This window comes from Aythya fuligula, chromosome 2, assembly GCF_009819795.1.
Source record: "Aythya fuligula isolate bAytFul2 chromosome 2, bAytFul2.pri, whole genome shotgun sequence".
Lineage (NCBI taxonomy): Eukaryota > Metazoa > Chordata > Aves > Anseriformes > Anatidae > Aythya > Aythya fuligula.
Genome location: NC_045560.1, coordinates 103,199,284 through 103,211,733, shown reverse-complemented (window position 1 = coordinate 103,211,733; position 12,450 = coordinate 103,199,284). Strand labels below are relative to the sequence as shown.

Genomic DNA, 12,450 nt, shown 5'->3' with positions numbered 1-12,450 from the left:
TGCCAGAACCAATAGGCTCTTTGATGCCTGCAGCTGTCTTTACAGGGCCTAAGATGCAGGTCTAATATTTGTTTTGACTAAACGGTAGACTGTCCCATGGAAGTGGTACATACGTACCTCTCAGGATGAGTAAATACACTACAAACCATATTAGAAAGAAATGCAACAGCACTTCAAGTATGGACTACAGCCAAAATCTTTTGGTCAATGTACTGGAACGGACTGACTCACTGGCAAAAATACACCAATAAGACAGTCAAGAACAAATTGTATTAAAAAAATATACATTTGGTTGTGTTACTAAAAATGGTGAATTGCCAAAACTGACTAAGAATAATTGCTTCTTTATATTTTCTTCTGCCAGGGCAATGAAATTAAATTGGTCTGCTTAGTCATACTTTTTGCTTGGAGTCACCGAGCTGTTTTGCTCCTGTGAAAGTCAAAGGGTACAATACATTTTATTTTGATGTGACTGTGTAAGCAGTTAGAAAAAAATAATCAGACCAAAATATCTATCCTATTTTCAACACAATAAAAATAAGTTCAAGCATTTTCACAGACATACAGTTTAATTAAAGGTTTTGCTTGAGAGAATATAGATTTTTGGAACATAAACCACATCCTTGAAAGTGGTCTGTTAAGTTAGTAGGAATGTCATGAAATATGTCTACACATGAAAGCTTCTTAATTGGGTGATATTTGGCTATTCCAATTCTTGATTAGGAATATCAGGATCAGAATCAAAATTAAGGAGAAATAATCCTTCTATTTTAAAGATTTAAAATGATGGTAAAATTATTTAGTCCATATTTTGATTCTCAGGAACAAAGAAAGAGCTTGAAGGTGGTAAGTACAATTTATGAAGATCACTACCCTCTGTAGATTCTTCTTTCATTTTATCCCATCACCAAACAATGAAATATTCTTAAATAAATAAATAAACCTTCATTTTTCATCATTGAAGTTACAGCTTTCGAATTAAGTATGAAAAGATAATTTTCCCAAGTACTGGTTTCATTACAGAATGAGTTTGAACGAAGATAGAGCAAAGGTGTTTGTGATATTTTGTGAGTGAATAGACAAATTGTCCTTGAACTTTGCTCTTTAAGGATCAGTGAAAAGAGTCTTATTTCAATTACTTTGTGAAAGATGCATTAGGGATTGGGGGAAGGAGGACAAAGGAAAGAAGAATCCTTAATTGCAATCTTAAGCGATTGCATACAATCATGTTTCAGGATTTTCTTGCCTGAATACATCCTATTGCATTGTAACCACACACTCGGATGCTGCTGAACATCCATAACGAAGATTGCTTCTAGTTGCCCTCTTTAAACCATTTCTCCTGTCCTCAAATGCCATGTTGCTGAATTGCCACTCTCTGGTTAGAAGGGCGACACATCAGAAATTACATCTCTGAAAATGAAGCTACAAGACAAGAAACACATAGAGATTAACTATTACATTTATAAAAATATATATACTTCTTTGCACTTTTGAATTCAAAGGCTACAACCACATCCAGAAACTAAAATTATATTAAAAAAAAAAAAAAGGAAAAAAGAAAAATTCTGTGATATAAATCAATTATTTTATTTTTTAAGAAGTGACTTTGCCTTCACATTACTTCATTATTGTTGACACCACACTTTATTGTATATATATATATGGAATTAAAATTAATTACAAACACAGATTATTAGTCTGTTCATAGTAGGTTGAGAATGCTTTCCTCATAGAGCAATAAATCAAAAGACATTGGCCAAGGCTCATTTCTTGCTATTGCCCTTGGTTTGATCCATTGTTCTAAAAACAGTAAGTTAAAAATATTTTTGTCCGTGGAAAATGTCAGTTCAGCAGCTCCGCTAGCATTTGGAACCTCTGCCCCCCCCCCCTTTTTTTTTTTTTTTTTTTTTTTTTAGCAGGAGGCGTCCTGAGTCCTGGGTGATCGCATTTCACTGTCAGACCTCGTGCATGCTGCAGACCCAAAAGGCTTCAGTAGTGCTGAAACGAGGCAGAAAGTTTGTGCTGCCGCTTTCCCAGCCGAACCAAGTCCAGACGAAGCAGATACTCACTGCCCAGAGCTGCTTCCCCGGGCAGCTCTGGGGATGCGGGGCTGTGCGCAGCCTTCTCCTCCTCCTCCTACCGGTGCGCAGAGCTCCAGCACGGGCACACTGCCCCTGGCACAGGCGCCTCTTTCACCGTGTATTCTACGAGAGCACCTGGTTTATGGTTTATTTATTCCAGCTATTTACACACACTTTATTTTATTGTTATTATTATTCCCCCTCCCCCCTTGCAAACAGAGCTGGGGAGAGAGGAGGGACAGCGGCACTGGGGAGGCTGAGGGCACCAGGGTTGAGGGGGTTGCGGTCGCTGCGGTCGGTGCCAGCTCCGTGCCCAGCGGCCCCGCGACCCTCGGCTCCCCTAGGGCCGCCCAGGCCATTTTGGGGGTGGGGTGCTGCAGGCTGGAAACACGGCAGGTTGGGGGGGCTGAAAGGGCAGAATTATGAAGGAGGGACCCCAGGTACTTTGCGTTAGTTTTGCGACTTTCCCTTCACGCCTCGGGTGCTGAGTTGATCACGGCTCCTAGGACAAGCTTGTGTATGAGCGGGGAGGGAGGGGGGGGGAAGGGGGAGAGCTGGGGGAGGGGAGAGGAGGGGAGTATTAAAAAAAAAAAAATATCTTAAACTCTTTCCTTCAGCTCCGTGTTTTCAAATGCAAATCGGGAGATAGATTGGCTCGCGCCCCACCCCCTAGCCCTGCTCCCGATTTTTATCCAAAGGACTCCATCTGTATATCCTGTCGAGGAGGAGAGGCGGGGGGCGCGGGGCCGGGCAGGCTGCTTGCTCTCCGGGTCCCTGCTCAATAGGCACCGCTGGAGGTACAAAAAGTCGCCCTGCCTCCTCCGCGCCCGCGGACCGAGCTGGCAGCCGGCACCGGCCGCTGAGCGGTGACATCCCCTGCCCAGAGCAGCATCCCCACCTCCTCCGTCTCCTTCCCTCCCTCCCCCCTCCTTCCATCCATCCATCCCTCCCTCCCTCCTCTTTCTCCTCTTCCTCCTCCTCCTCCCGCAGCCAGGATCCGCACCCAGTCGGATCTGGGCTTGGCACCGGCGCCCACTTCTCCCTGCGTGCGCCCAGCTGCTGGCCGTGCCGTGCCGTGCCGCGCCGCGCCGCGCCGCGCCGCGGAGGAAGAGGAGGAGGAGGAGGAGGAGGAGCGGGGCAGCGGCGGCACTCCTGCCTCCGCGGGTGCGGGCGAGGGCGCGGGCGGGCGCGCAGCCCCGATGCCAGGCGGGTGCCCGGCCGCCGCCTGGGAGCATCCCACCAGCACTTCTCCGCCGAGGCACCGCCGGCCCTTGGGATTAAAATACTCACTGCGCTGGGCAGCCGAGGGACGGCAGGTGAGTGAGTGCCGGCTGCACCTGCCCCCGCCGCCTTCCCGTGCGGGCAGGGGGCGGTGGGAGCAGCTGCGGGCAGGGGGCTGAGCGCGGCTCCTCTCCCCCGGCCCCGCATCGCTCCTGCTCGGCAGCGGCCGCGGCAGCAGCGGCAACTTTCCTCCGTGTCTCTGCGCCGTGGTCTCCTCTCTGCCGTGCCGGGGGGCGGCGGGGAAGGGAAGAGAAGGGAAGGGAAGGAAAGGGAAGGGGCTGCCCGGGGCAGCGCGGCTGGCAGAGGCCGCCCAAGCGCTGGCTGTGGCCGGGGAGTGGTGGGAAGTGAGAGGGAGCACGGATGCTCTACGCTTGTGTGCACCTACCGCAATAAGAAGGGAAAAAAAAAAAAAAAGAAGAAGAAAAAAAAAAAAAAAAGAACAATAGCAACCCTCTGACTCTTCGGAGAAGTCTCGCAGACAAGGGGGGAGATGGAGTGGGGGAAGGGAGGGCTACAGACTTGTGCAAAATGTAGGCAGCACCAAGTCCCGACTGCCTCTGTCCTTTCCGCTAAAGCAAAGCGGTTGCCTTGCTGGCTGAGTCCAGCTTTCATGCTACAGAGCAATACTGCGGAGGCCAGGAAATTTCCCGAGAGTTATTTCCCAGAGCTTTCTTCCTTTTATGTCAAGGATGTTCTGGAGTTTGCAAATGTGAAAATGATGGGAGCTTATTTCTTTGATTAGCATTCAGCTGGTAAGGCAGGCTCTGCAGTGCTTGGCAGTTTGATACTGACCCTTCCCCCCTGCCCCGTTCACTCATTTATCCACATATCCACACACAGACAGGTCCTGCTTTCCTCTAATAGACTATGTGCACTGGTAGGAAGTATTTTGTGATCTGGATCCAACTTCTAGTCGGTAAACAGAGGGAAATATCGCATTTTGATATAGGATTTAGCCTTCATACCCCATGCTTTCCAAAGGTGAGGTAGTTCAGGTGAGCCAGGATTCTGCAAACAACTATAGCTTTCCCAGCAAAGCAGAGGATTTAGGGAGGGAGGGGAGACTGAGACTAGTGAAGCACTCTGATTCTGGGAACTGAAATGCTGATACTTTAATCTTTTTCCCATTGCAAGATTAAAAAAAGTCTCATGTTCTGATAGATAACTTCTCAAGTCAAAGCAGAGACTTGAAAGGGCAGTGTATACTTTATAGTCTCTCTAACAAGACAAAGTGCCTTGCCATTTTCTCAGCTAAAACATAGCTGATTGTAAAGCTTTGCAGAAAATAAATTGCTTTCCAGGACAAATAAGTAAATAAATAGATAAAGGAGCCAAACTCTTGCATGTCATTTTCTGTAATGGTCTCTCTGTGACAGTGATGTGTGACTTTACTTTTTTACCTTTATCATATCTACTAATTGCTCCTCTGTTACATGTTGTGAAGTCTGTAGGAGATTGTTACTGGTAAAAGGTAGATGTTATTCTGTTTCTGGAAAAGATAGATCTATCTAATCTCAGGTGAAGAGCTATTCAGACGAGCAAGTTAAATTAACAGCATGCAAGTTGTATAAATAAGTTTGTTTAGAATTTTGCTTTTGAATGTACAACAGGTCAGAAGATAAAGATTAGTTGGGAAATGGTGCTGGTTTGCTCTTAGTAATATCCTAACAGTTTTAAAAATGCAAAAGTGAAGTGAGAATGTATAGAAACAATAAGCATGCCTCATTTGAAACTAGTTCAGTGTGACTGTGGCATTATCATCTTCGGAGGGGGGAGGGGGAGGTACCAAAAAAGTCCAAACCAACTTTTGGGACCAAATGTGACATCCTGTTTAAATTCCTTGTACACACTTTTCTAGCTTTCACAGCCTGCAAATACCAGAGGATCTAATCTAGACACGCTTCTTTTGGGGGGACATGAAGAAAGCCTAAATAAGATTAAGAAATAATTACAGTAAAATCCACAGGAAGCAGAGCAGAGCAAAAACGCTGAAAGCTGACTCTGACAACTTTTTATGTTATGTGGAATATTCTGGGTTTGAGAATTTAATAGATTAAAAACTGCCTGGATAATTAACTAAGTATCCAAGTTAATAATCTGAGCTACCACTGAATTTTAGAAATGTGAGTGAATGTGAAGAAAAAAACAATCTCTGGTAAGTTAGAGTATTTTCTTGAAACAAACAGACAAAAAAATCATTGAATACTGGAGTTTTAGTCAGAGGGCATTTCACCCTTATAATGGAAGACTTTATTGTAATTAAAGGCTGCCGTAGGTCATTAGAAATGTGTTTGTTAATAATGTACCACATGACAGCTTCAGAGTTCTTTTAAGTCTACTTTTATTGATATAATTGCAAAGCACTCTTGGTTATTTGCTATTGATTTAATAGCAAAGAAATCTTAACATAGAAATCTTACCATAGAATGGTTTGGGTTGGAAGGGACTTAAAGATCGTCTAATTCCAACTCCGCTGCCATGGTAAGGGACACCTTCCATTAGACTACACATATAAAGGGGTAATTGTGAATCATTTGTTTAACTGCAGATTACCCATGACCTATCTGATAAGCAGAATGGATCCTTCTCATGGATCCTCAGTGTGTTCTGTCCATGTTTTTCTATGTTTCTTCAGTTGTCAGATGCTTGGCTCAAGAAAATCATTATTAATGTAAAACCTTGGTTGTTTTACTCTAAATTAAAGTCCTACTTTGCTGTAAACCTGGCTAAGCCTTTTCTCAAAGGTAGTCAACACAAAAACTGACTCCAACGTGCAATGAAAATAGAAGGTATTTCCAACTAAAAATGCTTTTCATATGAATATACTACTCAGAAGGCAGATTTAGTGGCAGATTGACTATTTTTTTTTTTTTTTTTTTGGATATTGACATAAAATCTGATCTGCTCAATGTTTCTTCAATGAATGCTTTTCCTGAGCCATCCAATTTATTTTAGTTTAACATACACTTCTCTCTCTCTCTTTTTCTCTCTCTCATTTTTTTTTTTTTTTTTTTTTTTATATATATATATGCTTTCATGCTACTACTGGGTATTGTTTTCTTGTAGGAATAAAAATCATTAAATTCTAGCTGAGGAAGGGTGTATAAAATATATGACGGTTACTTCAGTCCTGCCTGTCAAACTAGGTTTAACTCTAAGCAGTAATGCAGGAGTGCCTCCTCTGGGAATTCAGTGGTTCTGCAAGAAAATGCCACGAAGTCATTTCTTCCCTTAGGTATTATGTGAAATTCCTCAATTTAAATGAGGCTGCAGAAATTGAGCTTGTGGAAGTTTAAATATTTGACTTGATTGGTCTCACATATACAAGTACTGCTAGCGTTTCTTTTCAATAACTGATCTAATTAGCATTTTCCTTTCCAGCAACTCTAGATCTATAAAATGTACCAATGTACCATAGCAAGGTGAAAAACCAGCAAAGCACTTTCATATAGAGAAAACGATATAAAATTTCTTTCTTTTGTCATTTTTTTCTAGAGGGAGGGAAAAAAAAAAAAGTATGAACTCTTCAGCGACATCAAGTCTTACAGTCAACTGCAGAATATTGTGAAACACCAAAAACAGTCGCTTGGTTTTCTTTCTGCATTTTGTGAAGCCATATCATTTATTGAAGTGTGCCTAGTGTTTTTCTGTTGTGTTGTCAGGTCCTTTCACCTGAGTGAGAGGGTATTGGAGCCAGCTTAGTGTAACAGTGCCATATGTTTGGAGCAGTGATAGTTTCTTGCTTGATAACCAGATGCAGACTTCAGGATTTGCACTCCATTTACAGATCTCCCATGTGAATATTTAGGCCATTTAGCTGCAGGAGGTTGTGGTCTGTAGATGTAATGTCATCTGGCACAGGGAGTTAACAGGTTTGATCATACTGCCTTGACTCATAGACCTTCATTTCATGGAAGGGTCCCCACCTCACTTGCTCTAAGGCACCCTCCTTTTTATTTTATTTATTTGTTTATTTCCATGAAAAAATGTTGCAACCAGATGTTGCAATCTGCAATGTAATTAAACATGTTCTCTTCTCTAACCCTTTTGTCTCAAGGATCACAGAGTTTCTGTACCCGCAAAAAGAGTCCCTGTGATATTTCAGATATGTGACATTGTTGTGAGCTTACAGATCCTCCAAGGGGAATTTTCTCTTCCACAGAAAGTGATACCTTTTCCAATGGGCATTGTAAAACTGAATGTCAAAACATAAATATTTCAGCAAGATTAGTTCAGCTGTCATGGGGCTCACCTGCTGATTCTTCTGTGCTTATGGTATCCTGGTTCAAGATCCAGTGGCAATAGTCACCCTCAGAATTATTTCAACACAGAGGGTCTTGTTTTATTGAAAGGCTAAAGTGTGTATGGGGAAGGGGTGAGAGGGGAGGTTGGTAGGGGAGTGAGAGGGAGGCTGGGAAGGAAGGATAACTGTGTGCTATTGATCAAGCTAAAATAAAATTTACTCACAGGTGTTTTCAGGGCTGCCATTCCAGAGACAGTGAGATCTGAGTTTAAACACTAAATTTTTTCTATAGTATCAAAAATTGAAGCAATCTTAGGAGAGGAGACTAAGGGGTGGGGGAGGCAACAGAAATGAAAAACTCTTCACTTAAACCTTAAATGGATGCTCTGAACTGACACTGAGTTTTCAAAACAGAGAAATGTAATCCAGTCAGGTGGAGTCTAGGAAAAGGTATTGGATTTCCACCTCTTCTTCCTGAAGTATTTTATATGTTGCAAAGACTTTAGGACAATAGATGCTGATGGACAAAATTCTATGTTAGGCTGACAAGGTTGATAGGGAAATAATATGGTTCATATATTAAGCTGGCACTGTGATACCAGCAGCAATGTGTGAGTGGAAATCTGTAGAAATCTGTGCTTTGGCTGAAAAGTTTAGGTGGCACCAAGAAGACCTCAAGGGCTTTCACCAAAGGCCCAACGAGACCACAGAAAATTCAGAGGTGGGGAAGGAGGCCTTTCATGAGAACATCTAGGGGACTGAATACATGTTTTGTCCATATCTAGTGGGGCTCAGGGGTACATGAGTATAGCCAGGACTACTCTTGATGTGTTGTTTTAGAAATTATGGAGTGAAGCAAAATATTCAGAGAGATTTTCAGTGGGTGTAAATTGCCCTTAATTGCTTGCAGTGAAGGGAACTATTCCTTAAAGCTGAGGATCTTATTCATGATCTGAATGTTTTCATCAAATCAAGATTGCCCCTTGGAGACAGTGCATAATGGTGTCTTTTTGACACTAGCAGATTGTTTTGGTGAAGTAGAGTAGTAACATTTTTCAGATTAGCAGTGTTCACGAGAACACTTCTGCTACTAGGCTATGGCTTAAATATAGCCCAACTTCTCTACAGCAGATGGGAGAAAATTTAAATTTTATGGTATATATTGAATGAGGAGGTTATTATTTTTTCAGATGTGTATTTTTCATTCTGATGTTTTATAGATGAACCAAGTATTTAAGAACACACCGTGAGATAGTTGATATTCAGTGTGTGTTTGTGTGTATATATATATATATATATATATATATATATATATTCAAAGAGTATGTTATGTGATTTGGACTGTGCTTGTGCTTACCATATCAGTAACATGCTGTCTAAGTGAACAACTGCAAGAAATCCCATCCTCCCCCCCCAAAATTCACATATATATTCGCATATATATTTTTTGGGGGAGTATGTGTGTATATTTACATATATATTTTTGGGGGGAGTATGTGTATATATATATGTGAATTTTGGGGGGGGGGGAGGATGGGATTTCTTGCAGTTGTTCACTTAGACAGCATGTTACTGATATGGTAAGACACGCTACAAGCACAGTCCAAATCACATAACATACTCTTTGAATTGCATACTGGTTGTTTGGGTTTATATTTTTTTATATTTGTGAATTTTGGTACTATATGTAAAGTAAATAAGGAATACGAGCTTAGATGTAGAAGGTAGAGCATCTTGCTTAAAATACATGAGCATTCAAATTCATTTTATTTTTAAAAGCTAAAATACTTTTCATGAAGGAAAAGCTTGAAGAGATATTATTTTACCTGAGACCCTGTTTGAGGAGGGAAGTAGCATTTCATGGATTTAGAAACATTATATGAAGATGTACTAATGTCCTAGAGTAAATAAAGACATTAATTACAAGTACAAATATTTCTCAGTTCCATATAGTCTGTTTGTACAGAACAGGTTACTATTTCATAAATGAGAATGCTTAAACACAAAACAGTGCAGGTCAATTTTGCCTTAATTTCTCACTCAAGTGCATAAATGCCAATGACAGAGAAGGCACCTAAATCAGAGAGCTTCATTCCACCTATTGCTGTCATTGTTCTTCATATCTGTAGCTGCAAGTGCTCTCAGAACATTAAGTTTATGCCTTGATGAAGAGAAAAAAAGCAACCTTTTAGGTTACTTTTTAGTTTTCTGAATGCCATGATGTTGCTTTTGTTTTACATATTGACTTCATACCTAGGCATTTCACAGAGCAGATGATGTTAAAGTGCTATTTATGCTTGAACAAAAACATAATATATATATATTTTACACATAACCATACAAATTTCATATAAATATATATATCTATATCAGAACAAAAGATACAATTTAATACAATTTAAGAAGTAATTATTCCCAAAACAGGAAAAAAATTTAAACACCAGACACTTTTACTTCTGCTTTGGGAAGTATCACACTCAAAAAAATGATGTGCTGAAAAGACTATAAATAAAAACCTTAAAAAAAAAAAGGGGGGGGGAGGGTGCACTCTTAGAAGAATTGGAAGATTCCTCCTGAAGGGGAGGAAGGGAGGGAAGAGTGTTTCAGTACAAAGTGCTGCCACGCAGCTGAACAAAAGTAATTGGAATTCTGGAGACTGTGTGGTGAAAAGATTTGAGAATGAGTAAACGACAACATATTTTTTTTTTTTTCCAGGGGGTGTGAGTATTCTGTTTTTCATCAGATTGTGCTGTCTAGCATATGGACTGTTTTTCAGTTGGTATTTTGGGTGCGTTTTTCAGTTCTGTGCTGTGGTGTGTGGCTGGGGACCATGGAGCTCCATATGGTGGCTTTCATACTTCCCTGCAGGTGTAAAAGAAAGGATATAAGAGAACACTGTTCGAGATAAAGGTTAGAGCAATTCTAGATTTGAAATGTCTGTTCAGAGCAAGAACAAGACATTTCAAACTGCTTAGTGGAAAAACTCTAACATATTGTAAATGTTTAACTGACATTTCTTAAGAAAATCCATTTCATATTTTTATCTCTGTTAAGTAACAATCTGCTGCTTCTTTGAAATAAACTGACAGTTTATCAATATCATATGTATTTAACCTAATGTAACTTAGATACAGAGAAGGAAGCTAAAGGGTGTGCAAACAGCCTGTAATACAGACAATATTTTTCATACTTGAAAGGAGTGGTAGGAAGTGAATGTGCCACTTGGGAAGCCGAACTACTCTCCTTAACACCTATGGTAGCCCTTTTGGTTATTACAATGTCACCTGGTCATGATTTACCCAATGGCCCACATCAAAACCTAGCTATGACTAGTTGTGATTAATCATTTTAAATTACGCTCTGCTAGTGATGATGACACCTGCATGTTAATCCTGCTGCCAAAAAAAAAAAACAAAACTTGGTGCAGGTTGGAGGGATGTGTTTTATAACTGTGCATCACATTTTGAAATTTAGAATGTTTAGGTAAGACAACACCTATTCCCATTGTTTTGCATGTATAGAGACACTAAATTTTCACATATGGAAGCTTTCAAATAGCTGCTGCTTAGCATACATGCTCAGTGGGTTTGTGGTTTATCCCACCATTCTCTAAGCAAAGCCTTTCTGGTGCAGGGCAGTACCACAGAAGGGATTACTATAAAAAGGCTTTAAATACAGTCTATAATCAGAAGAGCTTTTTATTTGTTTCGTGTTTGTGCCCTCTAGGTACCTTTGGCTGCACGGTACATAGTATTGTAGCTAAAAGAGCTTGACATAGTGAAATCAGATATCAGAGATCACTTTCCAATCACTTTTAATAGTAGTGGATAGGAATATGAGTTTATCTAGAGCATTTAATGCATACGTGATTTAATGTCTACTGCATAATGTGATTTAATATAATGTATAAAGGATGCAATCTTCTTTCTTCCGTGGCTTCCTAAGTAGCAACAGCTCACTCTAATTGAAAGCCTTGTTATCCATTTTAATTTCATCCTCATTTTCACCTTGTATTTGGCACTTCTTAAATACTTCTTGTCTGCCTTATTGCTCACTCAGACAAGGAGAATGCCTGTTTCAGAGACAGCATTGCTTACTTGGGCTTAATGCAGATGATTCCCTTGAAATACAAAGCTGCATTTGGTTCTGGCTAACAGAACTTGTATCATCATTATATTATATATATATTTTTACTTGGCCAGAGAAGGTTTGTAACTGTAAGATGCACTTTAAAAAAGGATTGATTTAAATGTTGTTCAAAGTTTTTATGGTTTTTGTAAATGATTTTTTATTCTTGGCAAGTTCCACCAATTACTAAATGATCAAGGTTTTGAAAAGGAAGCAGACAATATGCACAGAAAAATAAAACTTATGTGTATTTTTGTTGAAAAATCATTCATCATTAATGTAAGGTTTCACTGAAAACGCAAAATCAAATAATTTTCTGATCTTGCTGAACATATATGTGTATAAACAAGTACATAAGCTAGTCTAACATGCTTCTTATCATGCCTGATATTTGCTTTAGAAATGTAGAAAAAATGAGTGGGGACACTCGGAGGGCTTTTTAGCCGGTCAGATTCAGATAAGAACAAATCATAACATCTGGTCTAAGAATGTGACTAAGAATCAATCAAATTTTTCTGATTCATCTTATACTCTGTTATTTTACTCTTCAGTTATATGGAAAAGAGAAGCTAACATATGTCCTTTCCATTAATATTGCTTCCCGTCTGTAACTGTTTTATAATTATGTCATAGTAATGTCAAGTAAAGCTGACTATAACAGGCAGAGGAGGAAAAAATGCAGATAATAACTGTAAAATAATTACACTTGTTTTG

General features: G+C 40.2%; 1 protein-coding gene across 2 annotated transcripts in view; it reads left to right on the top strand.

The window, feature by feature from the left end:
- The first annotated feature begins 3,230 nt into the window (after positions 1 to 3,230).
- CDH7 (cadherin 7) overlaps positions 3,231 to 12,450 on the top strand; it is a 92,475-nt gene continuing 83,255 nt past the window's right edge. For both annotated transcript variants that reach the window (XM_032181709.1, XM_032181711.1), the window contains exon 1: positions 3,231 to 3,400. The gene's annotated coding sequence lies outside the window, so the exon portion shown is untranslated. The remainder of the gene's footprint in view (positions 3,401 to 12,450) is intronic.